We start from the raw sequence: 12,214 nt of genomic DNA, 5'->3' as shown, positions 1-12,214 counted from the left end.
GCTCTGTACCGCACTCGCTCTGTACCGCAGTCTCTGTACCACGCTGCTCTCTCCCACACTACTCTGTGCCACACAGCTCTGTACCACACTTGCTCTGTACCACACTCTCTGTGCCACACTTGCTCTGTGCCACACTTGCTCTGTGCCACACTTGCTCTGTACCACACTGCTCTGTACCACATTTGCTCTGTACCACACTCTCTGTACCACATTTGCTCTGTACCACACTCTCTGTGCCACACTACTCTGTGCCACACTACTCTGTGCCACACTACTCTGTGCCACACTACTCTGTACAACAATCTCTGTACCACATTCTTTACCACACTCTCTGTACCACACTTGCTCTGTACCACACTTGCTCTGTACCATACTCTCTGTACCACAGTCTCTGTAGCACACTTGCTCTGTACCAGTCTCTGTACCACACTTGCTCCGTACCTAACTCTCTGTACCACACTTGCTCTGTACCACACTTGCTCTGTACCACACTTGCTCTGCAGCACGCTCTGTACCACACTCTCTGTCACACACTATCTGTGCAACAATAAAATGTACCACACTCTCTGTACCACACTCTCTGTACCACACTTGCTCTGTGCCACACTTGCTCTGTGCCACATTCTTTACCACACTCTCTGTACCACACTTGCTCTGTACTATACTTGCTCTGTACCATACTCTCTGTACCACAGTCTCTGTACCACACTTGCTCTGTACCAGTCTCTGTACCACACTTGCTCCGTACCTAACTCTCTGTACCACACTTGCTCTGTACCACACTTGCTCTGTACCAGTCTCTGTACCACACTTGCTCCGTACCACACTCTCTGTACCACACTTGCTCTGTACCACACTTGCTCTGTACCACAGTCTTTGTGCCACACTTGCTCTGTACCACACACTCTGTATCACACTTGCTCCGTACCACACTTGCTCCGTACCACACTTGCTCCGTACCACACTTGCTCCGTACCACACTCTCTGTGTAACAATAAAATGTACCACACTCTCTGTACCACACTCTCTATACCATACTACTCTGTCCCACACTCTCTTTACCACATTTACTCTGCACCACACTTGCTCTGTACCAAACTCTCTGTAGCACACTTGCTCTCTACCACATTTGCTCTGTCCCACACTCTCTGTACCACATTTACTCTGCACCACACTTGCTCTATACCAAACTCTCTGTAGCACACTTGCTCTCTACCACATTTGCTCTGTACCACACTCTCTGTGCCACACTCGCTCTGTGCCACACTCGCTCTGTGCGACAATAAAATGTACCACACTCTCTGTACCACACTCTCTATACCTCACTGCTCTGTACCACACTTGCTCTGCACCACACTCTCTGCACCACATTGCGCTCTCCCACACTGCTCACTACCACACTCACTGTACCAGAATTGCTCTGTCCCAAACTCTCTGTACCACACACGCTCTGTACCACACACGCTCTGTACCACAGTCTCTTTACCACACGCCTCTGTAACACACGCCTCTGTACCACACGCCTCTGTAACACACGCCTCTGTAACACACGCCTCTGTAACACACGCCTCTGTAACACACGCCTCTGTAACACACTTGCTCTGTAACACACTTGCTCTGTAACACACTTGCTCTGTAACACAGTCTCTGTCACACACTCTCTGTCACACACTCTCTGTCACACACTCTCTGTCACACACTCTCTGTGCAACAATAAAATGTACCACACTCTCTGTACCACACTCTCTGTATCACACTTGCTCTGCAGCAAACTCTCTGTACCACATTTGCTCTGTACCACGCTCTCTGTACCACACTTGCACTGTACCACGCACGCTCTGTACCACACTCTCTGTACCAAACTCTCTGTACCACACTTGCTCTCTGTACCACACTTGCTCCGCGCCACACTTGCTCCGCGCCACACTTGCTCTGCGCCACACTTGCTCCGCGCCACAATAAAATGTACCACCCTCTCTGTACCACACTCTATATACCATACTGCTCTGTCCCACACTCTCTGTACCAGACACTCTGTATCACATTTGCTCTGTACCGCACTTGCTCTGTACCGCACTTGCTCTGTACAACAATCTCCGTACCACACTTGCTCTGTACCACACTCTCTATAACACACTTGCTCTGTAACACAGTCTCTGTACCACACTTGCTCTGTGCAACAATAAAATGTACCACACTCTCTGTACCACACTCTCTGTACCACACTCTCTGTACCACACTCTCTGTACCACATTTGCTCTGTACCACACTCTCTGTACCACATTTGCTTTGTACCACGCTCTCTGTACCACATTATGTACCATACTCTCTGTACCACACTTGCTCTGTACCACACACGCTCTGTACCACACACTCTCTGTACCACGCTCTGTGCCACACGCTCTGTGCCACACTTTCTGTACCACACTTGCTCTGTACCACACTTGCTCTGTCACACACTCTCTGTCACACACTCTCTGTCACACACTCGCTGTGCAACAATAAAATGTACCATACTCTGGTACACACTCTATACCATACTGCTCTGTCCCACGCTCTCTATACCACGCTCTCTATACCATAATTGCTCTGTACCACACTCTCTGTTCCACACTTGCTCTGTACCACATTATGTACCATACTCTCTGTACCACACTTGCTCTGTACCATACTCTCTGTACCACACTTGCTCGGTACCGCAGTCTCTGTACCACACTTGCTCTGTACCATACTCTCTGTTCCACACTTGCTCTGTACCACACTGCTCTGTACCACACTTGCTCTGTACCACAGCCTCTGTACCACACTGCTCTGTACCACAATCGCTCTGTACCATACTCGCTCTGTACCACACTCGCTCTGTACCACACTCGCTCTGTACCACAGTCTCTGTACCACACTTGCTCTGTGCCACCCTTCTCTGTGCCACCCTTCTCTGTGCCACCCTTCTCTGTGCCACCCTTCTCTGTGCCACCCTTCTCTGTGCCACATTTGCTCTGTGCCAAACTCTCTGTAGCACACTTGCTCTGTACCACACTCTCTGTACCACATTTGCTCTGTACCACGCTCTCTGTACCATAATTGCTTTGTACCACGCTCTCTGTCCCACACTTGCTCTGTACCACATTATGTACCATACTCTCTGTATCACACTTGCTCTGTACCACAGTCTCTGTACCACACTTGCTCTGTACCAGTCTCTCTCCAAAACTTTCTCTGTACCACACTTCCTCTGTACCGCAGTCTCTGTACCACACACTCTGTACCATACTCTCTGTACCACACTTGCTCGGTACCGCAGTCTCTGTACCACACTTGCTCTGTACCACACTTGCTCTGTACCACACACTCTGTCAAACAGTCTCTGTACTACACTTGCTCTGTACCACACATGCTCTGTGCCACACTCTCTGTACCACACTTGCTCTGTAACACAGTCTCTGTACCACACTTGCTATGTGCCACACTTGCTCTGTGCCACACTCTCTGTACCACACTTGCTCTGTCACACACTCTCTGTCACACACTCTCTGTGCAACAATAAAATGTACCACACTCTGTACCACTCGCTCTGTACCACACTAGCTCTGTACCACACTCGCTCTGTACCACACTCGCTCTGTAAAATAGTCTCTGTACTACACTTGCTCTGTACCACACATGCTCTGTGCCACACTTCTCTGTGCCACACTTCTCTGTGCCACACTTCTCTGTGCCAAGCCTCTGTACCACACTTGCTCTGTACCACACTTGCTCTGTGCCACAATAAAATGTACCACACTCTGTACCACACTCTCTATACCATACTGTTCTGTCCCACACTCTCTGTACCACACACTCTGTAGCACACTTGCTCTGTACCACACTCTCTGTACCACACTCTCTGTACCACATTTGCTCTGTACCATACTCTCTGTACCACACTTGCTCTGTACCACGCTCTCTGTCCCACACTTTCTATAACACACTTGCTCTGTAACACTTGCTCTGTGCCACACTTTCTGTACCACACTTGCTCTGTACCACACTTGCTCTGTCACACACTCTCCGTCACACACTCTCTGTCACACACTCTCTGTCACACACTCTCTGTCACACACTCTCTGTCACACACTCTCTGTGCAACAATAAAATGTACCACACTTGCTCTCCACCACACTTGCTCTCCACCACACTTGCTCTCCACCACACTTGCTCTGTACCACTGCTCTGTACAACACTTGCTCTGTTCCACACACTCTCTGTGCCACACTCTCTGTGCCACACTCTCTGTGCCACACTCTCTGTGCCACACTCTCTGTGCCACACTCTCTGTGCCACCCTTCTCTGTGTCACACTTGCTCTGTGTCACACTTGCTCTGTGTCACACTCACTGTAACACACTTGCTCAGTGCCACACTTGCTCAGTGCCACACTTGCTCAGTGCCACACTTGCTCTGTGCCACACTAAAATGTACCACACTCTGTACCACACGTTCTGTACCACATTTGCTCTGTACCACGCTTGCTCTGTACCATACTCTCTGTACCACAGTCTCTGTACCACACTTCCTCTGTACCACACTGCTCTGTCACACACTCTCTGTCACACACTCTCTGTCACACACTCTCTGTGCAACAATAAAATGTACCACACTCTGTACCACACTCTATACCATACTGCTCTGTCCCACGCTCTCTGTACCATAATTGCTCTGTACCACACTCTCTGTCCCACACTTGCTCTGTACCACATTATGTACCATACTCTCTGTACCACACTTGCTCTGTACCATACTCTCTGTACCACAGTCTCTGTACCACACTTGCTCTGTACCGCAGTCTCTGTACCACACTTGCTCTGTACCATACTCTCTGTACCACAGTCTCTGTACCACACTTGCTCTGTACCATACTCTCTGTACCACAGTCTCTGTACCACACTTCCTCTGTTCCACACTGCTCTGTACCACAGTCTCTGTACCAAGCCTCTGTACCACACTGCTCTGTACCACACTTGCTCTGTACCACATTATGTACCATACTCTCTGTACCACACTTGCTCTGTACCATACTCTCTGTACCACAGTCTCTGTACCACACTTGCTCTGTACCGCAGTCTCTGTACCACACTTGCTCTGTACCATACTCTCTGTACCACAGTCTCTGTACCACACTTGCTCTGTACCATACTCTCTGTACCACAGTCTCTGTACCACACTTCCTCTGTTCCACACTGCTCTGTACCACAGTCTCTGTACCAAGCCTCTGTACCACACTGCTCTGTACCACACTTGCTCTGTACCACACTGCTCTGTACCACACTGCTCTGTACTACACTTGCTCTGTACCACAATCTCCGTGCAACAATAAAATGTACCACCCTCTCTGTACCACACTCTATATACCATACTGCTCTGTACCAGACACTCTATCACATTTGCTCTGTACCACACTTGCTCTGTACCACACTTGCTCTCTGTACCACGCTCTCTGTACCACGCTCTCTGTACCACGCTCTCTGTACCAAACTTGCTCCGTACCAGTCTCTGTACCACACTGCTCTGTACCACACTTGCTATGTACCAGTCTCTGTACCAAGCCTCTGTACCACACTGCTCTGTTCCACACTTGCTGTGTACCAGTCTCTGTACCAAGCCTCTGTACCACACTGCTCTGTACCACACTTGCTCTCTACCACACTTGCTCGGTACCGCAGTCTCTGTACCACACACTCTGTACCATACTCTCTGTACCACACTTGCTCTGTACTACACTTGCTCTGTGCCACACTCGCTGTGCCACGCTCTCTGTACCACGCTCTCTGTACCACGCTCTCTGTACCACGCTCTCTGTACCACACTTGCTCTGTACCAGTCTCTCTACCACACTTGCTCTGTACCACACTTGCTCTGCACCACAGCCTCTGTACCACACTGCTCTGTACCACACTGCTCTGTACCACACTGCTCTGTTCTACACTTGCTCTGTGCCACACTTGCTCTGTGCCACACTTGCTCTGTGCCACACTTGCTCTGTGCCACACTTGCTCTGTGCCACACTTGCTCTGTGCCACACTTGCTCTGTGCCACACTTGCTCTGTACCACACTGCTCTGTTCTACACTTGCTCTGTGCCACACTTGCTCTGTGCCACACTTGCTCTGTGCCACACTTGCTCTGTGCCACACTGCTCTGTACCACACTGCTCTGTTCTACACTTGCTCTGTACCACACTGCTCTGTTCTACACTTGCTCTGTGCCACACTTGCTCTGTGCCACACTTGCTCTGTGCCACACTTGCTCTGTACCACACTGCTCTGTAACACACTGCTCTGTAACACACTTGCACCACACTTGCTCTGTACCACACTTGCTCTGTACCACACTTGCTCTGTACCACACTCTCCATGCAACAATAAAATGTACCACACGCTCTGTACCACACTCGCTCTGTACCACACTCGCTCTGTACCACACTCGCTCTGTACCACACTCTCCATGCAACAATAAAATGTACCACACTCTCTGTACCACAGTCTCTCTACCACACTTGCTCTCTACCACACTTGCTCTCTACCACAGCCTCTGTACCACACTTGATCTGTACCACACACTCTAACCACACTTGCTCTGTAACACAGTCTCTGTTCTACACTTGCTCTGTACCACACTTGCTCTGTAGCAAGCTCTGTGCCACACTTGCTCTGTGCCACACTTCTCTGTGCCACACTTCTCTGTGCCACACTTCTCTGTGCCACACTTGCTCTGTGTGCAACAATAAAATGTACCACACTATCTGTACCACACTTGCTCCGTACCAGTCTCTGTACCACACTTGCTCTGTACCACACTTGCTCTGTGCAACACTCTGTACCACACGCTCTATACCACACTTGCTCTGTACCACACTTGCTCTGTACCACACTTGCTCTGTGCAACGCTCCGTACCACACTTGCTCCGTACCACACTTGCTCCGTACCACACTTGCTCCGTACCACACTCTCTGTGCAACAATAAAATGTACCACACTGCTCTGTACCACACTTGCTCAGTAGCACGCTCTGTGCCACACTACTCTGTGCCACACAGCTCTGTGCCGCACTCGCTCTGTGCCGCACTCGCTCTGTGCCGCACTCGCTCTGTGCCGCACTCGCTCTGTGCCGCAGTCGCTCTGTACCACAATCTCTGTACCACACTGCTCTCTCCCACACTGCTCTCTCCCACACTACTCTGTGCCACACTTGCTCTGTACCACACTTGCTCTGTACCACGCTGCTCTCTCCTACACGACTCTGTGCCACACAGCTCTGTACCACACTCTCTGTGCCACACTTGCTCTGTGCCACACTTGCTCTGTGCCACACTGCTCCGTACCACACTGCTCTGTACCACATTTGCTCTGTACCACACTACTCTGTACAACAATCTCTGTACCACATTCTTTACCACACTCTCTGTACCACACTTGCTCTGTACCACACTTGCTCTGTACCATACTCTCTGTACCACAGTCTCTGTAGCACACTTGCTCTGTACCAGTCTCTGTACCAAACTTGCTCCGTACCTAACTCTCTGTACCACACTTGCTCTGTACCACACTTGCTCTGTACCACACTTGCTCTGCAGCACGCTCTGTACCACACTCTCTGTCACACACTATCTGTGCAACAATAAAATGTACCACACTCTCTGTACCACACTCTCTGTACCACACTCTCTGTACCACACTTGCTCTGTGCCACACTTGCTCTGTGCCACACTTGCTCTGTGCCACATTCTTTACCACACTCTCTGTACCACACTTGCTCTGTACTATACTTGCTCTGTACTATACTCTCTGTACCACAGTCTCTGTACCACACTTGCTCTGTACCAGTCTCTGTACCACACTTGCTCCATACCTAACTCTCTGTACCACACTTGCTCTGTACCACACTTGCTCTGTACCAGTCTCTGTACCACACTTGCTCCGTACCTAACTCTCTGTACCACACTTGCTCTGTACCACACTTGCTCTGTACCACAGTCTTTGTGCCACACTTGCTCTGTACCACACTTGCTCCGTACCACACTTGCTCCGTACCACACTTGCTCCGTACCACACTTGCTCCGTACCACACTTGCTCCGTACCACACTCTCTGTGTAACAATAAAATGTACCACACTCTCTGTACCACACTCTCTATACCATACTACTCTGTCCCACACTCTCTTTACCACATTTACTCTGCACCACACTTGCTCTGTACCAAACTCTCTGTAGCACACTTGCTCTCTACCACATTTGCTCTGTCACACACTCTCTGTACCACATTTACTCTGCACCACACTTGCTCTATACCAAACTCTCTGTAGCACACTTGCTCTCTACCACATTTGCTCTGTACCACACTCTCTGTGCCACACTCGCTCTGTGCCACACTCGCTCTGTGCGACAATAAAATGTACCACACTCTCTGTACCACACTCTCTATACCTCACTGCTCTGTACCACACTTGCTCTGCACCACACTCTCTGCACCACATTGCGCTCTCCCACACTGCTCTCTAACACACTCACTGTACCAGAATTGCTCTGTCCCAAACTCTCTGTACCACACACGCTCTGTACCACACACGCTCTGTACCACAGTCTCTTTACCACACGCCTCTGTACCACACGCCTCTGTACCACACGCCTCTGTAACACACGCCTCTGTAACACACGCCTCTGTAACACACGCCTCTGTAACACACGCCTCTGTAACACACGCCTCTGTAACACACTTGCTCTGTAACACAGTCTCTGTACTACACTTGCTCTGTACCACACTTGCTCTGCAGCACGCTCTGTACCACACTCTCTGTCACACACTCTCTGTGCAACAATAAAATGTACCACACTCTCTGTACCACACTCTCTGTATCACACTTGCTCTGCAGCAAACTCTCTGTACCACATTTGCTCTGTACCACGCTCTCTGTACCACACTTGCTCTGTACCACGCATGCTCTGTACCACACTCTCTGTACCAAACTCTCTGTACCACACTTGCTCTCTGTACCACACTTGCTCCGCGCCACACTTGCTCCGCGCCACAATAAAATGTACCACCCTCTCTGTACCACACTCTATATACCATACTGCTCTGTCCCACACTCTCTGTACCAGACACTCTGTACCACACTCGCTCTGTACCACACTCGCTCTGTACCACACTCTCCATGCAACAATAAAATGTACCACACTCTCTGTACCACAGTCTCTCTACCACACTTGCTCTCTACCACACTTGCTCTCTACCACAGCCTCTGTACCACACTTGATCTGTACCACACTTGATCTGTACCACACACTCTAACCACACTTGCTCTGTAACACAGTCTCTGTTCTACACTTGCTCTGTACCACACTTGCTCTGTAGCAAGCTCTGTGCCACACTTCTCTGCACCACACTTCTCTGTGCCACACTTCTCTGTGCCACACTTCTCTGTGCCACACTTCTCTGTGCCACACTTGCTCTGTGTGCAACAATAAAATGTACCACACTATCTGTACCACACTTGCTCCGTACCAGTCTCTGTACCACACTTGCTCTGTACCACACTTGCTCTGTGCAACACTCTGTACCACACGCTCTATACCACACTTGCTCTGTACCACACTTGCTCTGTACCACACTTGCTCTGTGCAACGCTCCGTACCACACTTGCTCCGTACCACACTTGCTCCGTACCACACTTGCTCCGTACCACACTTGCTCCGTACCACACTCTCTGTGCAACAATAAAATGTACCACACTGCTCTGTACCACACTTGCTCAGTAGCACGCTCTGTGCCGCACGCTCTGTGCCGCACGCTCTGTGCCGCACGCTCTGTGCCGCACGCTCTGTGCCGCACTCGCTCTGTACCGCACTCGCTCTGTACCGCACTCTCTGTACCACGCTGCTCTCTCCCACACTACTCTGTGCCACACAGCTCTGTACCACACTTGCTCTGTGCCACACTTGCTCTGTGCCACACTTGCTCTGTGCCACACTGCTCTGTACCACATTTGCTCTGTACCACACTCTCTGTACCACATTTGCTCTGTACCACACTCTCTGTACCACACTACTCTGTGCCACACTACTCTGTGCCACACTACTCTGTGCCACACTACTCTGTACAACAATCTCTGTACCACATTCTTTACCACACTCTCTGTACCACACTTGCTCTGTACCACACTTGCTCTGTACCATACTCTCTGTACCACAGTCTCTGTAGCACACTTGCTCTGTACCAGTCTCTGTACCACACTTGCTCCGTACCTAACTCTCTGTACCACACTTGCTCTGTACCACACTTGCTCTGTACCACACTTGCTCTGCAGCACGCTCTGTACCACACTCTCTGTCACACACTATCTGTGCAACAATAAAATGTACCACACTCTCTGTACCACACTCTCTGTACCACACTTGCTCTGTGCCACACTTGCTCTGTGCCACATTCTTTACCACACTCTCTGTACCACACTTGCTCTGTACTATACTTGCTCTGTACCATACTCTCTGTACCACAGTCTCTGTACCACACTTGCTCTGTACCAGTCTCTGTACCACACTTGCTCCGTACCTAACTCTCTGTACCACACTTGCTCTGTACCACACTTGCTCTGTACCAGTCTCTGTACCACACTTGCTCCGTACCTAACTCTCTGTACCACACTTGCTCTGTACCACACTTGCTCTGTACCACAGTCTTTGTGCCACACTTGCTCTGTACCACACACTCTGTATCACACTTGCTCCGTACCACACTTGCTCCGTACCACACTTGCTCCGTACCACACTTGCTCCGTACCACACTCTCTGTGTAACAATAAAATGTACCACACTCTCTGTACCACACTCTCTATACCATACTACTCTGTCCCACACTCTCTTTACCACATTTACTCTGCACCACACTTGCTCTGTACCAAACTCTCTGTAGCACACTTGCTCTCTACCACATTTGCTCTGTCCCACACTCTCTGTACCACATTTACTCTGCACCACACTTGCTCTATACCAAACTCTCTGTAGCACACTTGCTCTCTACCACAAGTGCTCTGTACCACACTCTCTGTGCCACACTCGCTCTGTGCCACACTCGCTCTGTGCGACAATAAAATGTACCACACTCTCTGTACCACACTCTCTATACCTCACTGCTCTGTACCACACTTGCTCTGCACCACACTCTCTGCACCACATTGCGCTCTCCCACACTGCTCACTACCACACTCACTGTACCAGAATTGCTCTGTCCCAAACTCTCTGTACCACACACGCTCTGTACCACACACTCTCTGTACCACACACGCTCTGTACCACAGTCTCTTTACCACACGCCTCTGTACCACACGCCTCTGTACCACACGCCTCTGTACCACACGCCTCTGTACCACACGCCTCTGTAACACACGCCTCTGTAACACACGCCTCTGTAACACACGCCTCTGTAACACACGCCTCTGTAACACACTTGCTCTGTAACACAGTCTCTGTACCACACTCTCTGTCACACACTCTCTGTCACACACTCTCTGTCACACACTCTCTGTGCAACAATAAAATGTACCACACTCTCTGTACCACACTCTCTGTATCACACTTGCTCTGCAGCAAACTCTCTGTACCACATTTGCTCTGTACCACGCTCTCTGTACCACACTTGCTCTGTACCACGCATGCTCTGTACCACACTCTCTGTACCAAACTCTCTGTACCACACTTGCTCTCTGTACCACACTTGCTCCGCGCCACACTTGCTCCGCGCCACACTTGCTCTGCGCCACACTTGCTCCGCGCCACAATAAAATGTACCACCCTCTCTGTACCACACTCTATATACCATACTGCTCTGTCCCACACTCTCTGTACCAGACACTCTGTATCACATTTGCTCTGTACCGCACTTGCTCTGTACCGCACTTGCTCTGTACAACAATCTCCGTACCACACTTGCTCCGTACCACACTTGCTCCGTACCACACTTGCTCCGTACCACACTTGCTCCGTACCACACTTGCTCCGTACCACACTTGCTCCGTACCACACTCTCTGTGTAACAATAAAATGTACCACACTCTCTGTACCACACTCTCTATACCATACTACTCTGTCCCACACTCTATGTACCACATTTACTCTGCACCACACTTGCTCTGTACCAAACTCTCTGTAGCACACTTGCTCTCTACCACATTTGCTCTGTCCCACA

This window comes from Pristiophorus japonicus, chromosome 8 (genome assembly GCF_044704955.1).
Source record: "Pristiophorus japonicus isolate sPriJap1 chromosome 8, sPriJap1.hap1, whole genome shotgun sequence".
NCBI lineage: Eukaryota > Metazoa > Chordata > Chondrichthyes > Pristiophoridae > Pristiophorus > Pristiophorus japonicus.
Note: the sequence above shows the minus strand (reverse complement) of the source record.